This window comes from Pristiophorus japonicus, chromosome 1, assembly GCF_044704955.1.
Source record: "Pristiophorus japonicus isolate sPriJap1 chromosome 1, sPriJap1.hap1, whole genome shotgun sequence".
Taxonomy (NCBI): domain Eukaryota; kingdom Metazoa; phylum Chordata; class Chondrichthyes; family Pristiophoridae; genus Pristiophorus; species Pristiophorus japonicus.
Window position 1 is genome coordinate 392,748,917 of NC_091977.1, and position 21,357 is coordinate 392,770,273.

The following is a 21,357-nucleotide window of genomic DNA, read 5'->3' on the forward strand; positions in this document are numbered from 1 at the left end:
ATCAATAGTTCAATAGGGGAGATCCCAGTAAGCGTATGGGGTCTTGTTCTGTAACTAAGCAATATGCGTGACAAGCGAGTTTGCAGTGAACCTTGAGTTACACGTTTCATGCTCTGCTTGATGATTTGGACCGCACGCTCTGCTTATCCATTTGATTCGAGTTTGAATGGTGCTGACCTCACATGTTTGATACCATTGAGTTTCATGAACTCTTGAAACTCCATACTGGTGAAGCAAGATCCGTTGTTGCTTACAACGATGTCAGGCAGACCATGCGTAGCAAACATGGCACGAAGGTTCTCAATGGTAGCTGTGGATGTGCTGGATGACATGATTGTACACTCTATCCACTTGGGATAAGCATCCACCACAACTAAGAATATCTTTCCCAAGAAGGGACCTGCAAAGTCGATGTGGATCCTGGACCATGGTTTAGTTGGCCACGACCACAGACTCAGCGGCGATTCCGCTGGTGCTTTACTAAGCTGCATGCAAGTGTTGCACTGATGCACACATGATTCCAGCTCAGGGTCAATTCCAGGCCACCATTCATGAGACCTGGCAATAGCACCGGGATGCGTGCTATGTAAATCATGCACAAATTTCACTCTGCCTTTCATGGGCATAACAACACGATTACCCCACAGTATACAATCTGATTGAATGGATAGTTTGTCTTTGCGAAGGATGTAAAGTTTGGTCTCCTCACACATTTGCTTAGGTATGGCAGACCAATCACCACTAAGGATACAACATTTCACAACCGATAATATTGGGTCGTAGCTGATCCAGGTCTTAACTTGTTGGGCCGTGATAGGGGTTCCTTCACTTTCAAAAGCATTCATGACTAACAGTAGGTCTGCCGATTGTGGCTTTTCGACCTCCGGTGTGGGCAACGGCAGACGGCTCAATGCATCGGCACAATTCTCAGTGCCATGTTTATGGCGAATGACATAATCATAGGCAGATAGTGTCAGCGCCCACCTCTGGATGCGGGATGATTACTGCGGTATTGATACCTTTGTTTTCTGAAAACAATGAAATGAGCAGCTTGTGATCTGTTTCCAGTTCAAACCGAAGACCAAACAGGTACTGATGCATCTTTTTAATCCCATACACAGAAGCTGGTGCTTCTTTTTCTCCCATGCTGTAGGCTCTTTCCGCCTTTGACAAACTTTTTGAAGTATATGCAACAGGTTGTAATTTGCCCGACTCATTAGCTTGTTGGAGAACGCAACCAACTCTATTTGACGAAGTATCACAGGCCAATACTAGACGTTTACACGGATCATAATATACCAGCAGCTTGTTAGAGCAAAGCAGATTAGTAGCTTTCTGAAAAGCTCGATCTTGAGACGCACTCCAAACCCAGTTGTCGCCTTTTCTTAGCAGCATGTGCAGTGGCTCTAATAAGGTGCTCAATCTAGGTAAGAAATTACCGAAGTAGTTGAGTAGACCAAGGAACAAATGCAGCTCCGTCACATTCTGAGGCTTGGATGCATTTTTGATGGCCTTGGTTTTCGAGTCCGTAGGTCTGATACCATCAGCAGCAATTTTCCTCCCCAGGAATTCAACTTTCGTGCCATGAAGACGCACTTCGAGCGTTTCAGTCTGAGTCCCACTTTATCCAGACGATGTAGAACCTCTTCCAGGTTGTTCAGATGTTTGGCGGAGTTACGACCTGTGACCAGTATGTCATCTTGGAACACGACGGATCTGGGGACGGACTTCAGTAGACGCTCCATGTTCCTCTGAAATATGGCTGCAGCCGAGCGAATTCCAAAAGGGCACCTGTTGTAGATAAACAGTCCTTTATGAGTGTTGATGCACGTAAGTTTCTTCAATATGTTGACCAACTCCTGTGTCATGTAGGCCGACGTCAGATCCAGTTTTGTGAACGACTTCCCCCCAGCTAGCGTTGCAAACAGGTCATCAGCCTTCGGTAATGGGTATTGATCCTGTTTTGAAACTCGGTTGATCGTAACCTTGTAGTCTCCAAAAATCCTGACACTTTTCAACACGGGAGCAATGGGGCTGGGCCATTCATTAAATTCGACCGGTGATATGATCCCTTCATGCTGGAGTCTGTCCAGTTCGATTTCGATCTTCTGCCTCATCATGTACGGAACTGCCCGAACTTTATGATAGATGGATCTTGCATCCGATCCACGTGGATTTGCACCTTGGCTCCCGTGAAATTGCCGATGCCTGGTTCAAACAGTGAGGGGAACTTGCTCAGCACTTGAACACATGGAGTATCCTCCTCCGACAACAATGCTTTGACCTCGTTCCAGTTCCATTTGATTTTTTCGAACCAGTTCCTACCGAACAGCGTTGGACCATTGCCTGAAACAATCCATAATGGTAAATCGGGAACCGCACCATCATACGACCCCTTGATTACTGCACTGCCAATCACCGTTATGAGTTCTTTAGCATACGTACGCAACTTGGCATTGGCTGGATTCAGCTTAGGCCTCACAGCCTGAATAGCCCACAGCCTGTCGAATGTCCTTTGGCTCATTATTGATTGACTCGCACCCATGTCCAATCCCATCCTCGTCGCCAAATGTTGTGTATGCAATAACTCAATAGACTGAGTACTGTAAACTCCAAACAGGTACAAACCTGGCTCTACTTTATTAGGGCCCAAAGTGATTACATTACAAGTTGGCTGTCCTTTTATACCTGGGCCGCACACACATGCGCACAGCCCAATGACCTCCGCTCGGCTGTTGGATGTAGGCTTGAACGAGGCAGATCTGACATGCTTGATGCCATTACGGGTCATGAATTCATTGAATTACGAGCAGCTCGGGGGCCAGCTCTTCGGAGGGTAAGCCAGCCCATGAGTCCTTATCACAGAAAGGCAGATGAGGACCTGGACTTAGAGGCTATGTCCAGGAAGTCAATGCAGATGCATCACAAGCTGATGGATGCATTGGCGAGGATCCCGCCAAGCATGGATGCACTTGCATTGAATGTGGCGGAGGCCGTCTCAACCTTGGCACTTGCATTTCAGGGGCCCATTGAGCCCATCTTTGGTGGATGAAGGAGGCCACAGTGACCATGGGGTTCCAGACATGATGGCGCTGGCCATAGCTGACGTGACAGCCATTGAGCAGCAGTCCAAGACCACACAACACTTGCATTTTGCCATGTCGTCAGTTGGCATCAGTGTGCTGTGTGCTTTGATGCAAGGTCAAATTGATGCCATGCAAGCACTGACTACTGCCATTATGTCTGGGGCCCCATCAGTCCAACGGGGAGGTAACTGTGCCGAAGTAGTCCAGCAATCTGCGCTCCACCAGATTGTTCCGGATGCTGAAGCTGCACTCTGGGGGAGTAGCAGGCCATCGGTCGAGATGGAACGTAATGTCCTCTCACTGGGCTACAGCGAATGGTGAGAGAACCAACACAAGGGAAAAGCCTACCTGACCTCGTCCTCTCCAATCTACCTGTCGCAGATGCATCTGTCCATGACAACATCGGAAGCAGCAACCACTGCACACTCATTGTGCAGACAAAATCCTGTCTTCACACTGAGGACATCATCCATCGTGTTGTGTGGCACTACCACCGTGCTAAATGGGATAGATTCAGAACAGGTCTAGCAGCTCAAAACTGGGCATCCATGAGGTGCTGTGGGCCATCAGCATCAGCAGAATTGTATTCCACCACAATCTGTAACCTCGTGGCCTGGCATATCCATCACTCTACCATTACCATCAAACCAGGGGACCAATCCTGGTTCAAGGAAGAGTGTAGAAGGGGATGCCAGAAGCAACACTAGGCACTAAAAATGAGATGCCAACCTGGGGAAGCTGCAACACAGGACTACATGTGTTATGTCTGCAATTACCATCGAATAACTCCACGAGGCCTTGCACTGTAAGTAAGAGCTGTGTGACTTCAGTCCATTTAAAATGACTGTAAAGTGAGGGGAAGCATGGCTGACTGCCTTTTATATGCCCTGCACACCTGGGCAGTTAACCCCTGGAGCCTCCAACAGCAGCGCCCTCAGGTGATACATCGTACATAGTTACATAGTGAATACAAAGAGTTTGCATACATGACATCATTCCCCCCCCCCAAAGTCTTTGATGTGAGTTGATTTCAAGTTAAGGCGACCCAGAGCCCTGCGCTCCCTGGTTGACCGTCTGAGTGTCGCTTCTGGCCTGGGTGAGTTGGTTGGACCACTGTTGGTTGCAGCGCGACTGGTTAGGCTGGACTGTTGGGGATGGTGGGATCATCCGCGTGGTTGGCAGCGAGGTCTGTTGTTGATTGGACGTGTGTCGGTGGGTTGCTGAAAATGAGGTCCTCTTCCGATGGTTCCTGGTTATCTGTGAATCGTAATTTGGTTTGGTCCAAATGTTTTCTGCACATTTGACCATTAAGCAGTTTGACAACAAACACTCTATTCCTCTCCTTGGCTAATACAGTGCCGGCGACTCATTTGGGGCCCTGACCGTAATTCAGCACAAACACCGGGTCGTTTACAGTGATGTCGCGTGATACAGCCGTGCGATCATGGTACGTGTTTTGATGATAACGCCTGGTTTCCACCTGATCAATGAGGTCAGGGTGTACTAAGGAGTGCTTGTTTCATTAGTAATTCTGCAGGAGGAACCCTAGTAAGTGAGTGGGGTTGTGTCCTGTAGCTGAGCAGTACCCGGGACAGGTGGGTTTGTAAGGAGCCTTCCGTGACACGTTTCAAGCTCTGCTTTATGGTTTGGACTGCCCGCTCCGCTCGGCCGTTGGATGTAGGCTTGAACGAGGCAGATCTGACATGCTTGATGCCATTACGGGTCATGAATTCATTGAATTCTGAGCTGGTGAAGCACGGACCATTGTCGCTGACAAGAATGTTGGGTAAGCCATGGGTAGAAAACATGGCCCTGAGGCTTTCAATGGTGGCTGCGGACGTGCTGGATGCCATTATTACACATTCAATCCATTTGGATTAGGCGTGCACAATAACCAGGAACATCTTTCCCAGAAAGGGGCCTGCATAATCCACATGGATCCTGGACCATGGTTTTGAGGGCCAGGACCAGAGACGAAGTGGAGCCTCCCTGGGAGCATTGCTCTGTTGTGAGCATGTGTTACACTGGTGCATGCACGACTCCAGGTCCGAGTCAATGCCGGGCTACCAGACGTGGGACCTGGCGATAGCCTTCATCATGACTATGCCTGGATGGGTGCTGTGTAGGTCACGTATGAAGGTTTCCCTGCCTTTCTTTGGCAAGATAACATGGTTGCCCCATAAGATGCAATCTGAATGGATCAACATTTCGTCTTTATGATGGTGAAACGGCTTGATCTCGCCTTGCATGTCTCTAGGGACCGCTGACCAGCTCCCATTGAGGGCGCAACTTTTTACAAGGAATAGCAGAGGATCCTGGCTAGTCCAGGTCTTAATTTGGCGGGCCGTTAAGGGTGATTCTTCGCTATCAAAGTATCCATGGCCAGGAGCAGGCCTGCGGGCTGTGCCGTTTCCACCCCAGTGTTGGGCAATGGTAGTTGGCTGAGAGCATCGGTGCAGTTTTCAGTGCCTGGCCTGTGGCGGATCACATAGTCGTAGGCAGACAGTGTTAGTGCCCATCTTTGGATTCGAGACAAAGCATTGGTGGGTTTATGCCTTTGCTTTCCGAAAACAGTGAGATTAGGGGCTTGTGGTCCGTCTCTAACTTGAACCTGAGTCCGAACAAATTTTGGTGCATCTTTCTTACACCGTAAACACAGGCTAAAGCCTCCTTTTTGACCATGCTGTAGCCTCTTTCGGTCTTTGATAGGCTTTTGGATGCATATGCAACCGGTTGGAGCGTGCCCACTGCATTGGCTTGCTGCAAAACACACCCGACACCGTACAACGACACATCACATGCTAAAACTAGACGTTTACATGGGTCATATAATACCACAACTTATTCGAACACAGCAGGTTTCTGGCCTTCTCAAAGGCGGCCTCTTGATTTTTACCCCAAACCCAGTCATCTCCCTTGCGTAAAGCTTGTGCAACGGTTCCAGCAAGGGGCTCAACTCTGGAAGAAAGTTAACTAAATCGTTGTGGAGTCCCAGGAACGAGCGCAGCTCCGTTACATTTTGTGGTGTGGGTGCATTCTTGATGGCCTCTGTCTTCGAGACCGTGGGTCTGATGCCGTCTGCCGCAATCTTCCTCCCCAGGAATTCTACCTCTGGCACCAGGAAGACACATTTGGATTGTTTCAACCGGTGTCCAACTCTGTTTAGTCGAGTTAAAACTTCTTCCAGGTTGTGCAGGTGTTCGGAGGTGTCACGGCCAGTGATGAGGATGTCGTCGTGAAATATGACGGTGCGCGGAACCGATTTCAACAGTTTCTTTGGAATATGGCTGCAGCCGAGCGAAACTCGAACGGGCACCTGTGGTACACGAACAGTCCTTTGTGCATGTTAATGCATGTTAATTTTTTCGACGACTCAACCAGCTCCTGGGTCATGTAAGCAAAGGTTAGATCCAGCTTGGTGATCGCTTTTCCCCCTGCTAATGTTGCAAAAAGGTAATCGGCTTTGGGTAGTGGGTACTGGTCCTGTTGTATATGCTGACTATGGATGTACTCTATGTATAGTCACTGTGAGATTGTATAAGATGCAGACTTGTTTGCCTGATGTTCTATCAATAAGGTTCACATCGTGTACATACATGCTGGCACCACTAGAGGATGCAACTGGTGGAGACCGGGGGTTTCCTGCCCTGGTGGCAGGGCCCTGTATAAAAGGCTGCACACCATGCTTGCAAGGCACTCTGGAGTTTGGAATAAAGGACCAAGGTCACTACAGTTTAAGTACAACACATTGCCTTCTGGAGTCATTCATAAGTACATTACAGACATTACAACTGGCGACAAGTGTAGTGTATGTAGGCACCTTTAGTAATGGCTCCATGAGGCAGGGTATGATACTTAAACTGTGTAGACCTGTAGTCCTTTATTTGTAGCTCCTGAGTGATGACAACAAGCTGTGAGTTCCCTTTTATACTGGGTTACCTGCTGTATGCAGGCAACCCCTAGGTCTCCAGCAGCAGCACCCTCTGGTGTACCGGTAAGGTGTGTACAGTATAAGGGTACATTCAATGTGGCATAACAGTGTTACAGACATCACACAGTAAACAGGCATGCATACACAACAATACTCCCCCCTGAGCATTTTTCATATCCTTATTGTCATAACCAGGGGAGATGATCAGTGGTGGGCTATGGGAGGTTGTGGTGAGGGTTGTGTGGTTGCCAGGTGTGACCCCTGTGCTTGAGGCTGGCCTCGTACGTTTCCCCTCCCTCACACACAAACCAAGTGGGTGTCACTGTTGTGGGATCCCTCGGGGAGGTAGCCACGGCAGCAGTGGGTGGTGTGTATACACTGTGATGTGGGTAGTTGTGGGGTGGTGGGCAGGGCCACAAGACTGGGTGGGCTCCTTGTCCACCAATTGGGATGAGGGTCAGGTCATCCCAGGGTTTGCCAGGGAAGTTGGAGGGTATTGGCCTCATGCTCCTGGTGTTGGCCCTGGTGGCCAGGGGCTGTAGGGCTGGTCTGGTGCAGGTTGCCATTGGTGGTGGCTGGGCTGCTCATTGACCACTGTCCCTGTAGTGGGTCTTCTCCCACTGCCTGTGTGTGTGTCTTGCAAGGGGCATCACATTCGTTCCAAAGGTCCAGGCTGCATGATCAGGTAGCCTGCTGGACCTGGGGGTCTCCTACAGAGGGATTCCATTGGCATCAGCATGGTCCCTGTAGGACCCAATGTCCTTTGGCAGTGTCCTAACGATATACATGACAGCTTGGCTCTGATCACACATAGTCAAGCCTGCATTATACATTTGCATTTGCATCACTTTCGGGTGTCCTGGTTTCAGCAGACATGATTACATTTGTCATTTCACATTCTTTATCATTATTGTTAAGCATAATAAACTTGTTCTTAACCTTACTGACACCTGCATTCATATCATTAGTCACATTAGTTAAACCAGCATCACAATTCATTGTTACATTGCATACATTTTCATACTTGCACCCTTTAATCGCATCTTTAGCTTTAAAGTCCGTGTACTCAAATAGTTGAAACTTCCCCTTTAAATTTCTTTGGTTACCGGTCTCCTTTAAGGGAGCCTTCAAATCCGATTGGCCGCTCGGTGTCATGTGATGCTCCTCCATGCTCACTGGTGGCATGGTGGCGGCCATTTTGATTACAAGTGTTTCTCCTTGTGCTGCTGGTGCTGCAGCCATTTCCTGGCTTTCCTGCAGGAGGGCTGTGGTGGTCTTTTCTTCCACAGGGTCACTTCGCCTGATGTGGACCTGGTTCATCCAATTCCTGCCCAGCAGCGCTGGCTACAATCCACAGGGGGAGTTTGTTCAACACACCGCCCTGGGAGACCTGGACGTCTACACTGCCAACGATTTGGATTTTACCTTTGGTGTCGGTGAGCAGCTTTGCCTCGACAGGAGACAGTTTTGGTCGAGTAGCAGGATTCATCCAAATTTTTTCAAAGGTCATTTGGTTCATCACAGACTGGCTCGCCCCTGTGTCGATCTCCATGGAGACTGGGACCCCATCGATGTCCACTTCCATCATCCACGGAGAACTTCCGGTGGAGCAGGTAAAGATTCCATACACTTATTCCATGGTTGGAGCAGCTTTACCTTCATCGTGTCGGAGCCCCGGTGATCAGCCAACTCATCAGAGACACAGTGAGTACAGCCTTTTCTGTACATTCTCTGAAGGTGCCCTTTCTCTTTGCAGCCTTTGCATGTATAGTCTTTGTAGCGGCACTGGTGGACCCTGTGGTTTCCTCCACAGCGCCAGCATGGGGCCATCCGGTTTGCCCCATGTGGCGGACTCAGGGTTGCGGGACTCAGGGCAACATTTCTGCCTTTAGAAGTATCCATGCGGTGCACTGCGCTCGCCGGTTTAGAGTCCTGGGTCAGTATTCGCCTGGAGTCGCTGGCCAAAACCATGCAGGCCTGGCTCACTTGAATTGCTTTCTGCAGGGTGACCGTGATGTCAGCCGAGAGCAATTTGTGTAGGAGGCCCTCGTGGCCGATTCCAATGACAAATATGTCCCTTAGTGCTTCATTAAGGTGATCGCCAAAATCACACAGTGCAGCTAGTCTTTTTAAGTGTGCAGCATACTTGGCGATTTCTTGGCCCTCAGGTCGCCGGTCAGTGTAGAACCGGTGCCTGGCTGTGAGGATGCTTTTTTTTCGTTTTTAGTTGTTCCTGTATGATTGTTACAAGTTGCTCATAGCTCTTGGTGTTGTCTTCTCCGGGGCTAGTAAGTCCCTGACGAGACCGTAGATGGTGGGCTCACAACTGCTAAGCAGGATGGCCCTGCGTTTGTTCGGTAGTGTTGCCGGTGTGTCCCCGTCCAGGTCATTGGCTATAAAGAAGTGTTCCAATCTTTCCACAAAAGCATCCCAATCTTCCCCCTCTGTAAATTGCTGAAAGTTGCTGAGGTTAGACATGTTGAGCGTGTAGTTCGTGACCTCGTATTCCCGTCGCCAGTTGTAGTGTATGTAGGCACCTTTAGTAATGACTCCACGAGGCAGGGTATGATACTTAAACTGTGTAGACCTGTAGTCCTTTATTTGCAGCTCCTGAGTAACGACAACAAGCTGTGAGTTCCCTTTTATACTGGGCTACCTGCCGTGTGCAGGCAACCCCTAGGTCTCCAGCAGCAGCACCCTCTGGTGTACCGGTAAGGTGTGTGCAGTGTAAGGGTACATTCAATGTGGCATAACAGTGTTACAGACATCACACAGTAAACAGGCATGCATACACAACAACAAGAATGAAGATTTTCACGCGATAATGGCTACCTTTGGCACACTAAAATACTTTCCAGAGGGTGATGATTGGGATGCCTTCACGGAAAAGCTCAAGCAATATTTTGTGGCAAAAGACCTGGCAGGGGAGACGGACACATCGGCGGAGAAGCGCAAGGCTATACTGCTGACCAGTTGTGGGCCCGATGTCTACCGCCTCGTCAGGGACTTGCTGGCACTCACGAAGGCCAAGGATAAGACATACGATGAGCTGACTGAACTACTTTGCGACCAACTTAAACCAAAGAAGAGCATCCTCACGGCCAGCAACAGATTCTACACTTACCGCAGACCTGAGGGCCAGGAGATTGCAAAATACGCTGCCGACCTCAGGAGACTTGCGGCACCGTGTGATTTTGGCACGCACCTCAATGAAGCATTGCGAGACATCTTCGTTATAGGAATTGGCCACGAGGGCCTCCTTCACAAGCTATTATCTGCCGACACCACAGTCAACCTGCAGACAGCCATCGGCATCAGTCAGGCATTCATGACCTCGACCTGCAGCACCAAGCAAATCATTCAGCCTGTGGACTCAAACCCGGCAAGTACTGTACACAGAATTGTGCCTTTCACAGGCAAGACTGTAGAATGTGGCTCTGCCCAGGGCAGAGAGCACAGACCTCAGGGTTCCAGAACTCAGAGTCCGCTGAGAGGTGCTAGTCGAGTAGCATCATGCTGGCGTTGTGGAAGAAACCATAGGGCTCACCAATGTCAGTTTGTAGAGTATGTATCCAAAGCCTGTAACACGAAGGGCCACCTCCAGCACATGTGTAAAATACAACTCACCGTCTAGCAGAGGAGTCGGTAGATGACTTTGAATCCAGCAGGGAGTATGATGATTTGGCCAGAGAGGCAGCTCAGCCCCAAGAAGAAGTGTATGGAGTGTATACCTGCACCACCGATTGTCCTCCAGTGAAGATTAAAGTCGAGATAAACGGCGTTTCAGTCTTCATGGAAGTGGACACAGGAGCGAGCCAGTCAGTGATGAGCCAGGATGCCTTTGAGGGACTGTGGAATGAAAAACGACCCAAGCTGGCTCCAGTACAGGAAAAGTTGCGCACCTACACCAAGGAGCCGATCCCAGCTCTTGGTAGTGCGGATGTAAATGTAATCCATAATGGCGTGGTGCATAAGTTACCTCTGTGGATTGTTACAGGTGATGGTCCAATGCTACTCAGAAGAAGGTGGATGGGGAAGATCCAGTGGAAATGGGAAGACCTCGTCACTCCAGCAATCGATGTCCCCCGTGCTCATAGGCAGAGCAAAACCTCACCTTCGCTTGGACCAGGCACCAGAGAACAGACCAGCGCAGCACCTGAGGCACAGACCGTCCATCATGACAGCGTGGCAATGATCTGACCGGAACGATCTAAAAATACCTTCCCAGCTCCAGTGGCAGGACTTCTGGGGAGGAAGATCGAATTCACAGGTACCCTTCCTGCGTTTGTGGCAGAATCGACGGAGAGAAGGATCAAGGCAGTCGACCTTGAGGACCGAGGCAAGATGGCGTTCCTGCTGCAGCGAGGAACAGTGTGGCTGAATAAAAAGATGGCCGCGGCCATATCACGAGGTGCAACGCTGAGGGACCAACACATGGGGTCCAACAAAGGATTTGATTGGGGTAAAGCCAGCAGGGTTCTTAAAGGAGACCTGCAGCCAATTGAACTTAAAGAGACATTGAATGCATGGCAATCAATGTAATGAACCGATTAAGATTGTGAACAGAATGTTGTTGCGAGATGTCGGTACTATAAAGAACAGAATGTTGTTGCGAATGTCGGTACCAATCCTAATATCAAGAACAAAATGTTGCGTGATGTCAGGAATAGAGTGTCCCCAAGAGCAGCAAGCGAACGAATTCTGGAGGGTGAAGGCACTGATCCTGATACCCTGCCCCAGGTCTATCCCACGCTGCAGGCACCCAAAGGCACGGACTTGGAAACGAAAACGGCACCAATACGCGCAGACGGCCGCCGTTGCCCACCACCCGGGTGGAGACGGCGCAGCCCCCGGACCCAGTCGCTACCTCGGCCATGTCCGGGAGTGAAAGGTCAGAACCAACGAGTTCCCCAAACAGGGCCTGGAACAGCCAGGTTCCCAACACCGTGAGAGAGCAGGCAGAACACTCTGCAGCCCTCAAAGGAGGACAGGGAGGCCACACATATCTGTGGTTCTGCCCACCAGTAGGCAACGGCAAAGGCCCAGAGTCCTGGCTAGGTGAGCGAACCAAGCCCACCCCGCTAGCAGGGGGCACAGCGCCGCCATCAGACGACTAGGACCCCGCCCAGTTGCTCTGGAACTAGCGTCCTCGCATACCTGTACTGCTACCTCAGTACTGACCATGACTAAACCATCAATGCAATCTACCCAATCCTGGCACACGACCGTAAAACGTAACGAATGTAAGTCACCGAACCTAGGTGCCACGATACAAACTGAAAAAAAAATTTTTTTTCTTCCTTTCAATGTAATTGCACTGTGTCTGATTCTGTATGTTAATGTAATGGGCCAGCTGCATGCTGCATGATCTCGCTGTGGGCGGCGGAGAGGGGGGGAAATGGATGTATGTTGCCATGGACACACATATGGATCACACCCAGAAACCCCCTGGAACCTCCACCGCATCATCGAACCATCCAATCTGATAACCACTACCCAACGTTGTGGGAAAAGAACTTGGGGGTTAACAGGGAGAGAGCCAAGCCAAAGCACAGCCAAGGTGCAAGGGCTATTGGCACTTAAGTCTGGTGAGAGCTCAGCCAGAGCACATAGTGTAAAGGTAATTGGCACAAAGGACTTTGGGGAGAGTGATGTTGTATATGCAGACTATGGATGTACTCTATGTGCAGTCACTGTGAGATTGTATAAGATGGAGACTTGTTTACCTGATGTATTATCAATAAGGTTCACACCGTGTACATACATGCTGGCACCACTAGAGGGTGCAACTGGTGGAGACCGGGGGTTTCCTGCCCTGGTGGCAGGGCCCTGTATAAAAGGCTGCACACTATGCTTGCAAGGCACTCTGGAGTTTGAAATAAAGGACCAAGGTCACTACAATTTGAGTACAACACATTGCCTTGTGGAGTCATTCATAAGTATACTACAGACATAGCAGGTCCTGTAACGAGACTTGGTTGATTGTTACCTTGTAATCGCCGCAGATTCTGACTGTGCCATCGCTGTTTAGTACCGGAACAATCGGGCTTGCCCACTCGTTGAACTCGACTGGCGATATGATTCCCTCGCGTTGAAGTCTGTTCAATTCGATCTCCACTTTCTCCCTCATCGTGTAGGGGACCGCTTGGGCCTTGTGATGAACGGGCCGTGCCTCGGGGACCAAGTGGATCTGTACTTTGGCGCCTTTGAAGCTGCCGATGCCTGGTTCAAACAAAGATGGGATCTTGCTCAGTACTTGAGCACAGGAAGCATTGTCCACTGATGATAAAACTTTGACGTCTTCCCAGTTCCACCGAATCTTCCCCATCCAGCTTCTGCCAAGCAGTGTTGGCCCATCGCCTGGTACAATCCACAGTGGCAGCTCGTGTGCCTCTCCATCATTGGATACTTTTATGTTCGCACTGCCAATAACTGATAATAGTTCCTTGGTTTAAGTGCACAGCTTTATCTGAATCGGGCTCAGCTTGGGTCTTTGTGCTTTGTTGTTGCCCCACAGCCTTTCAAATGCCTTCTGGCTCATAATTGACTGACTTTCCCCCGTGTCCAGCTCCATGGATACAGGAACGCCATTTAATTTGATTTTTATCATCATGGGAGGACTTTTTGTGGAGAAGGTGTGCACCCCGCACAATGCTCCCTCGGGCTGAGTTGCCTCTCTAGCTTGTCTTTTGTGATCCACACTGTATCGGGACTCTTCTGCCGACTCCAGTGCCACGTGGTGAGTCGCAGTATGTTTGCACATTCGCTGGAGGTGGCCCCTTGTTCTGCAGCATTTGCACGCATAGTCTTTAAATCGACATTGATGGACCCCATGATTACCCCCGCTACGCCAGCATTGTGTTAATGATTTCGCATTTGCACCCCTTGGCGGCCTAGCAGCAGCAAGCATATAGGCTCTGCTCTGTACAGTTCTTATTAGTTCTGCCTGCAATCGATGTTATTTTGCAAACAGTACTTGCCAGTGAGCTCCGATTCTGGTAGGAAGTCATATGTATGGTATCGCGATTCGAGGGCATGAACGCCTGGCTTATGGTGATGGCCTTCTTCAGATCAACTGTTTCAGCAGCCAGTAGCTTGCAAAGGATATCCTCATGGCCTATGCCCATCACAAAAGCATCTCGCAATGCATCGCTCAAAAATCCCTCGAATTCTCACGGTCCCACAAACCATCTTAAGTCGGCGACATACTTCGCCACGTCCTGGCCCTCCGGGCGGCGGTGTGTGTAGAAGCGATACCTGGCCGTTAAGATGCTCTCCGTTGATCTGAGGTGCTCCCTAATCAGCATGTGCAGCTCTGCGTATGATTTCTCCGTTGGTTTCACTGGTGCAAGCAGATCCCTGAGGCCGTAGACCGTGGACCCGCAGCTGGCCAAAAGAATCGCCTTGCCTTTTCCTTCCAGTGCCTCACCGTTCAGGTCGTTGGCCACGAAGTGCTGGTCAAGGCACTTGACAAAGGCTTCCCAATCTTCACCCTCTGCATACTTTTCTAAAACACCAACAGCAGACATGACTGCGTAAAAGATCATGATCTGTAACTCGTCGCCAGTTGTTATGTCTGCAATTACCATCGAATAACTCCACGAGGCCTTGTTCAATGAGTAAGACCTGTGTGACTTCAGTCCATCTAATACGACTGTAAAGTGAGGGGCAGCATGGCTGACTGTCTTTTATATGCCGCTGCACACCTGGGCAGGTAACCCCTGGAGCCTCCAACAGCAGCGCCCTCAGGTGGTACATCATACATAGTTACATAGTGAATACAAAGAGTTTGCATACATGACAACATGCATGCTAAAAAGCAGAAGCAGCATGCAATAGACAAGGCTAAGCGATCCCACAACCAATGGATAGGATTAATGCTCTGTAGTCCTGTCACATCCAGTCGTGAATGGCGGTGGACCATTAAACAACTAACGGGAGGAGGAGGCTCCATGAATATCCCCATCCTCAATGATGACGGAGCTCAGCACGTGAGTGCAAAAGACAAGTCTGAAGCATCTGTAACCACCTTCAGCCAGAAGTGCTGAGTGGATGATCCATATTGGCCTCCTCTTGAGGTTCCCACCATCACAGAAGCCTGTCTTCAGCCAATTTGATTCACTCCACGTGATATCAAGAAAAGACTGAGCACACTGGATACAGCAAAGGATATGCACCCCAACAACATCCCGGTTGTTGTGCTGAAGACTTGTGCTCCAGAACTAGCCACGTCTCTAGCCAAGTTGTTCCAGACAGCTACAACACTGGCATCTATCCAACAATGTGGAAAACTGCCCAGGTATACCCAGGTGTATCCTGTCCACAAAAAGCAGGGCAAATCGAATCCAGCCTGTAATGACTCAAGAGTCTGGTTACTGTAAACTCACTCAGGGGCAACCTGATCCATCTTTATTCCAGCCCAAGAGTGCCAGTGTGACAAAAACACCCAGCTTACATACAGTGACCAAGCACACATGCCACATGGGTATAGGCCGATGACCTCCGACTGCGGCGCCCTCTGGTGTCTGGTGACCCCCAAGCATTAATACATAACAACATCCCCCTTTTAAAATCTTAACAACAGTCTTTTTACAAATTAAGATGGTCTGGGGCTTTCCTCTCTTGAGTTGATCGTCTCAGTTCAACTTTGGCTCTGGGAGAGCGTTCTGAGTCCATTGAGACTGAGGCTGAGTAGCCGATTTGATGGGAGTGATCATGACCATATCAGAGACTGAAGGTTCAGAGTCAGTAATGTCAGCAGAGTCCTCTGATGAGTGAACAATGGTTGATTGGTCACTGATTGCATCTTCCTCACTCGGTTCCAGTTCATCCATGTGCCGCAGTTTAACCTGGTCAAGGTGTTACCTGCATGTTTGCCCATGACAATAAACACTCTGTTACCCTCTTCGGCTGTAACAGTGCCGGCGATCCACTTTGGACCTTGACCATAGTTTAGTACATAAACCGGATCGTTGACCGAGATGTCATGTGACACGGCAACACGATCATGAAACCATTGGTGACTTTGACGTCTGTTTTCAACACGATCATTCAAATCAGGATGAACAAGAGAAAGCCTGGTCTTGAGATTCCTCTTCATCAGTAGTTCAGCAGGAGGAACCCCAGTAAGCGTATGAGGTCTTGATCTGTAACTGAGCAATATGCAAAGAGGATGGAGTATAAAAGCAGGGAAGTCTTGCTACAGCTATATAAGGTATTGGTGAGGCCACATCTGGAATACTGCATGTAGTTTTGGTTTCCATATTTACGAAAGGATATACTTGCTTTGGAGGCAGTTCAGAGAAGGTTCACTAGGTTGATTCCGGGGATGAGTGGGTTGACCTATGAGGAAAGGTTGAGTAGGTTGGGCCTCTACTCATTGGAATTCAAAAGAATGAGAGGTGATCTTATCGAAACGTATAAGATTATGAAGGGGCTTGACAAGGTGGATGTTTCCACTAATGGGGGAGATTGAACTAGAGGGCATGATCTTAGAATAAGGGCCCACCCATTTAAAACAGAGATGAGGAGAAATTTCTTCTCTCAGAGGGTTGTTAATCTGTGGAATTCACTGCCTCAGAGAGCTGTGGAAGCTGGGACATTGAATAAATTTAAGACAGAAATAGACAAATTCTTAAACTATAAGAAGATAAGGGGTTATGGGGAGCGGATGGGGAAGTGGAACTGAGTCCATGATCAGATCAGCTATGATCTTGTTAAATGGCGGATCAGGCTCGAGGGGCTGTATGGCCTACTCCTGCTCCTATTTCTTATGCTCTTATGTTCTTATACATGACAACCATCTCCACAAAATCAATGTGGTTTGGATAGCCATGACCCAAGACTCAACTGAGATTCCGCTGATAACTTTACTTAGCTGATGCGCGCATGATTCCAGATCAGAGTCAATTCCAGACCACGATACATGAGACCTAGCAATGGATTTCATCATGACAATACCAGGATGAGTGCTATGAACTTCACATACAAATTTTTCTCTACCTTTCTTGGGCATGATTACATGATTACCCCACAGTAAACAGTCTGACTGAATGGACAGCTCATCCTTGCGACGGTTGTAAGATTTGGTCTCCTCACGCATCTCCATAGGTAAGGCAGACCAATCACCACTGAGTACACATCGTTTCACAACCGATAAAATAGGATCATGGCTGGTCCAGATCCTAATTTGTTGAACAGTGACAGGGGTTCCTTCACTCTCAAAAGCATTCATTACTAACAGTAGATCTGCAGGTTGAGGCATCTCCATCTCAGTTGTGGGTAAGGGCAGACGACACAGTGCATCGGCAGAATCCTCAGTACCAGATCTATGACGGATGACGTAATCATAGGCAGACAATGTCAGTGCCCACCTTTGAATGTGGGATGATGCATTGGTATTAATACCTTTGTTTTCCGCAAACAATGAAATGAATGACTTGTGATCCATTTCTCGTTCAAAACGAAGATCAAACAGGTACTGGTGCATTTTTTTTACTCCATACACACTTGCCAAAGCTTCTTTCTCTACCATACTGTAAGCTCTTTCCACTTTCGACAGACTTCTCGAAGCATACGCAACAGGTTGTAGCTTGCCCGATTCATTTGCTTGTTGGAGTACGCAGCCAACCCCATGTATGAAGCATCACAGGCCAATACAAGATGCTTACACGGATCATAATGAACAAGCAACTTGTTTGAACATAGCAGATTCTTGGCTTTCTCAAAGGCTCTATCTTGAGATGCATCCCAGACCCAGATGTCGCCTTTTCTTTGTAACACATGCAGTGGCTCTAGTAAAGTGCTCAATCTGGGTATGAAATTACCAAAGTAATTGAGTAGCCCAAGGAACGAACACAGCTCGGTCACGTTCTGAGGCCTGGGTGCATTTTTGATGGCCTCGGTTTTCGAATCAGTGGAGCTGATGCCATCAGCAGCAATCTTCCTCCCGAGGAATTCGACTTCAGGTGCCACGAATGCACACTTCGAGTGTTTCAGCCTGCGTCCCACTTTGTCCAGACGCTGTAGGACTTCTTCAAGATTGTTCGGATGTTCAGCAGTGTCGCAACCTGTGACCAGAATGTCATCTTGAAACATGACAGTTCTAGGAACGGACTTCAGTAAACACTCCATATTCCTCTGAAATATGGCTGCAGCCGAAAGAAACCCAAAAGTACACTTGTTGTAGATGAACAGTCCTTTATGGGTGTTGATGCAGGTGAGTTTCTTCAAAGTGTCGACAAGCTCCTGGGTCATATAGGCCGACGTCAGATCCAGTTTCATGAACAACTTTCCACCAGCTAGCATGGCAAACAGGTCATCAGCTCTCGGTAACGGATACTGATCCTGTTTCAAAAATCGCTTAATCGTAACCTTGTAGTCGCCACAAATCCTGACAGTGCCATTACTCTTCAACACAGGAACAATGGGACTAGCCCACTCGTTAAACTCGACCGATGATATGATCCCTTCACGCTAGAGTCTGTCAAGCTCAATTTCAACCTTCTCCCTCATTATGTACGAAACAGCCCGAGCTTTGTGATAGACAGCCCTTGCATTGGAGTCCAAGTCAATCTGCACCTTGGCTCCCGTAAAATTACCAATGCCCGGTTCAAACAAAGAAATACTTGAGCATATGAAGTATCATCCACCGAGGACAACATCTTGACATTATTCCAGTTCAGCTCGATTTTCTGGAGCCAATTCCTGCCGAACAGCGTTGGACCATTACCTGGGACGATCCATAATGGTAACTCGTGAAGCACACTGTCATATGACACCTTGATTGCTGCACTGCTGAGCACTAGTATGAGTTCCTTAGTGTAAGTACGCAACCTGGACTCAGCTTCTGTTTCGTAGCCTTAGTGCCTCACAGCTTGTCGAATGTCCTTTGGTCATTATCGACTGGCTCGCACCCGTGTCCCGCTCCATTGATACAGGCACGCCATTCAGCTTCACATTAATGACTATCAGCTGGCTCTTGCTCAGGAATGAATACAGTCCATTCACTTCCTCCTCGGGTTGCGTATCCGGGCTATCACTGAACTGGTCCTCATTAACCACATGGTGAGCCACACAACGCTTGCTTCGTTGTGGACACATCCTGTGAAGATGTCCCACTTTCGAACATCCATTGCAGGAGTATTGTCTAAACCGACACTGATGAGGCCAATGATTGCCCCCACAATGCCAACAGCATGAAATCTGGTTCGAACCAGTTGGCAGGCTCTGAGCAGCGGCAGGTTTCGCGTGAGCAGCTCTGCCCGAAGAAGATGCCATCTTGTTTACAGTACTTGCTATGGAACTCTGACTCATCGATGATATCTGTCTTAAATTATCATCCCTCGTCATGCATACCTGGGCAGTCGCGATGGCCTTTTTCAAATCCAGCGTCTCTGCAGCCAACAGCTTCCTGAGGATCGCATCATGGCTGATGCCTATCACGAAGACATCACGCAGCATGTCTTCCAACATGTTCCCGAACTTACACGGCTCAGCAAGACGTCGCAGGTTGGCAACAAATCCCGATACGTCCTGGCCCTCAGCATGAACTTGCGTGTAGAAACGGTAGCGTGATATGATGAACCCCTCTTTTGGCTTCAGATAGTTACCCGCCAACGTACACAATTCCTCGTACCCTCATACAGACGAGAGCAGATTCTTCATGAGGCCGTAAATTTTCAGACTACAAACGGGAAGGAGAACTGCCCTGTGCCTAACTGCATAGGCCTCTGCCTCCATGCCGTTGGCCACAAAATACTGATCCAGGCGGTCGACAAAATCTGCCCAATCCTCGCCCTCCACGAATCTCTCCAGGATTCCAAGGGTGCCCATTGTAATTGCCAAGGTTCTTAAATTACCTCATCGCCAATTGTAATGACTCAAGGTCTGGTTACTGTAAACTCACTCTGGTGCAACCTGATCCATCTTTATTCCAGGCCAAGAGTGCTGGCATGACAAAGACACCCAGAGGGTGACCAAGCACTCATGTCATATATGTACAGCCCGATGACCTCCGACCGTGGTGCCTTGTGGTGTTTGGTGACACCCAAGCATTATTACATAACACGGCAAGTACCGCCCCATCAGTCTATTCTCAATCATCAGCAAAGTGATAGAAGGTGTCGTCAACAGTGCTATCAAGCGGCACTTACTCACCAATAACCTGCTCACTGATGCCTAGTTTGAGTTCTGCCAGGACCACTCGGCTCCAGACCTCAATACAGCCATGGTCCAAACGTGGATAAAAGAGCTGAATTCCAGAAGTGAGGTAAGAGTGACTGCCCTTGACATCAAGGCAGCATTTGACCGAGTGTGGCACTAAGGAGCCCTCGTAAAACTGAAGTGTGGGAATCAGGGGTAAAATTCTCCATTGGCTGGAATCATACCTAGCACAAAGGAATACGGCTGTGGTCATTGGAGGTCAATCATTTCAGCCCCAGGACACCACTGCAGGAGTTCCTCAGGGCAGTGTCCTAAGATCAACCATCTTCAGCTGCTTAATTAATGACCTTTCCTCCATCATAAGGTCAGAAGTGGGGATGTTCGCTGATGACTGCACAGTGTTCAGTGGCAATCGCAACTCCTCAGATAATGGAGCAGTCCATGCCCGCATGCAGCAAGACCTGGACGACATTCAGGCTTGGGCAGATAAGTGGCATGTAACATTCACGCCACACAAATGCCAGGCAATAACTATCTCCAACAAGCGAGAGTCTAACCACTACCTCTTGACATTCAACAGCATTACCGTCGACAAATCCCCCACCATCAACATCCTGGGGGTCACCATTGACCAGAAACTTAACTGGACCAGCCACATAAATACTGTGGCAACAAGAGCAGGTCAGAGGTTGGGTATTCTGTGGTGAGTGTCTCGCCTCCTGACTCCCCAAATCCTTTCCACCATCTACAAGGTACAAGTCAGGAGCGTGATGGAATACTCTCCACTTGCCTGGATGAGTGCAGCTCTAACAATACTCAAGAAGCTCGACACCATCCAGGACAAAGCAGCCCACTTGATTGGCACCCAATCCATCACCTTAAACATTCACTCCCTCCACCACCAGCGACCGTGGCTGCCGTGTGTACCATCTACAAGATGCACTGCAACAACTTGCCAAAGCTTCTGCGGCAGAACCTCCAAAACCCGTGACCTCTACCATCTAGAAGGACAAGGGCAGCAGGTGCATGTGAACACCACCACCTCCACATTCCATCCAAGTCACACGCCACCCTGACTTGGAAGTTTATCGCTGTTCCTTCAATGTCGCTGGGTCAAAATCCTTGAACTCCCTCCCTAACAGCACTGTGGGAGAACCTTCACCACAAGGACTTCAG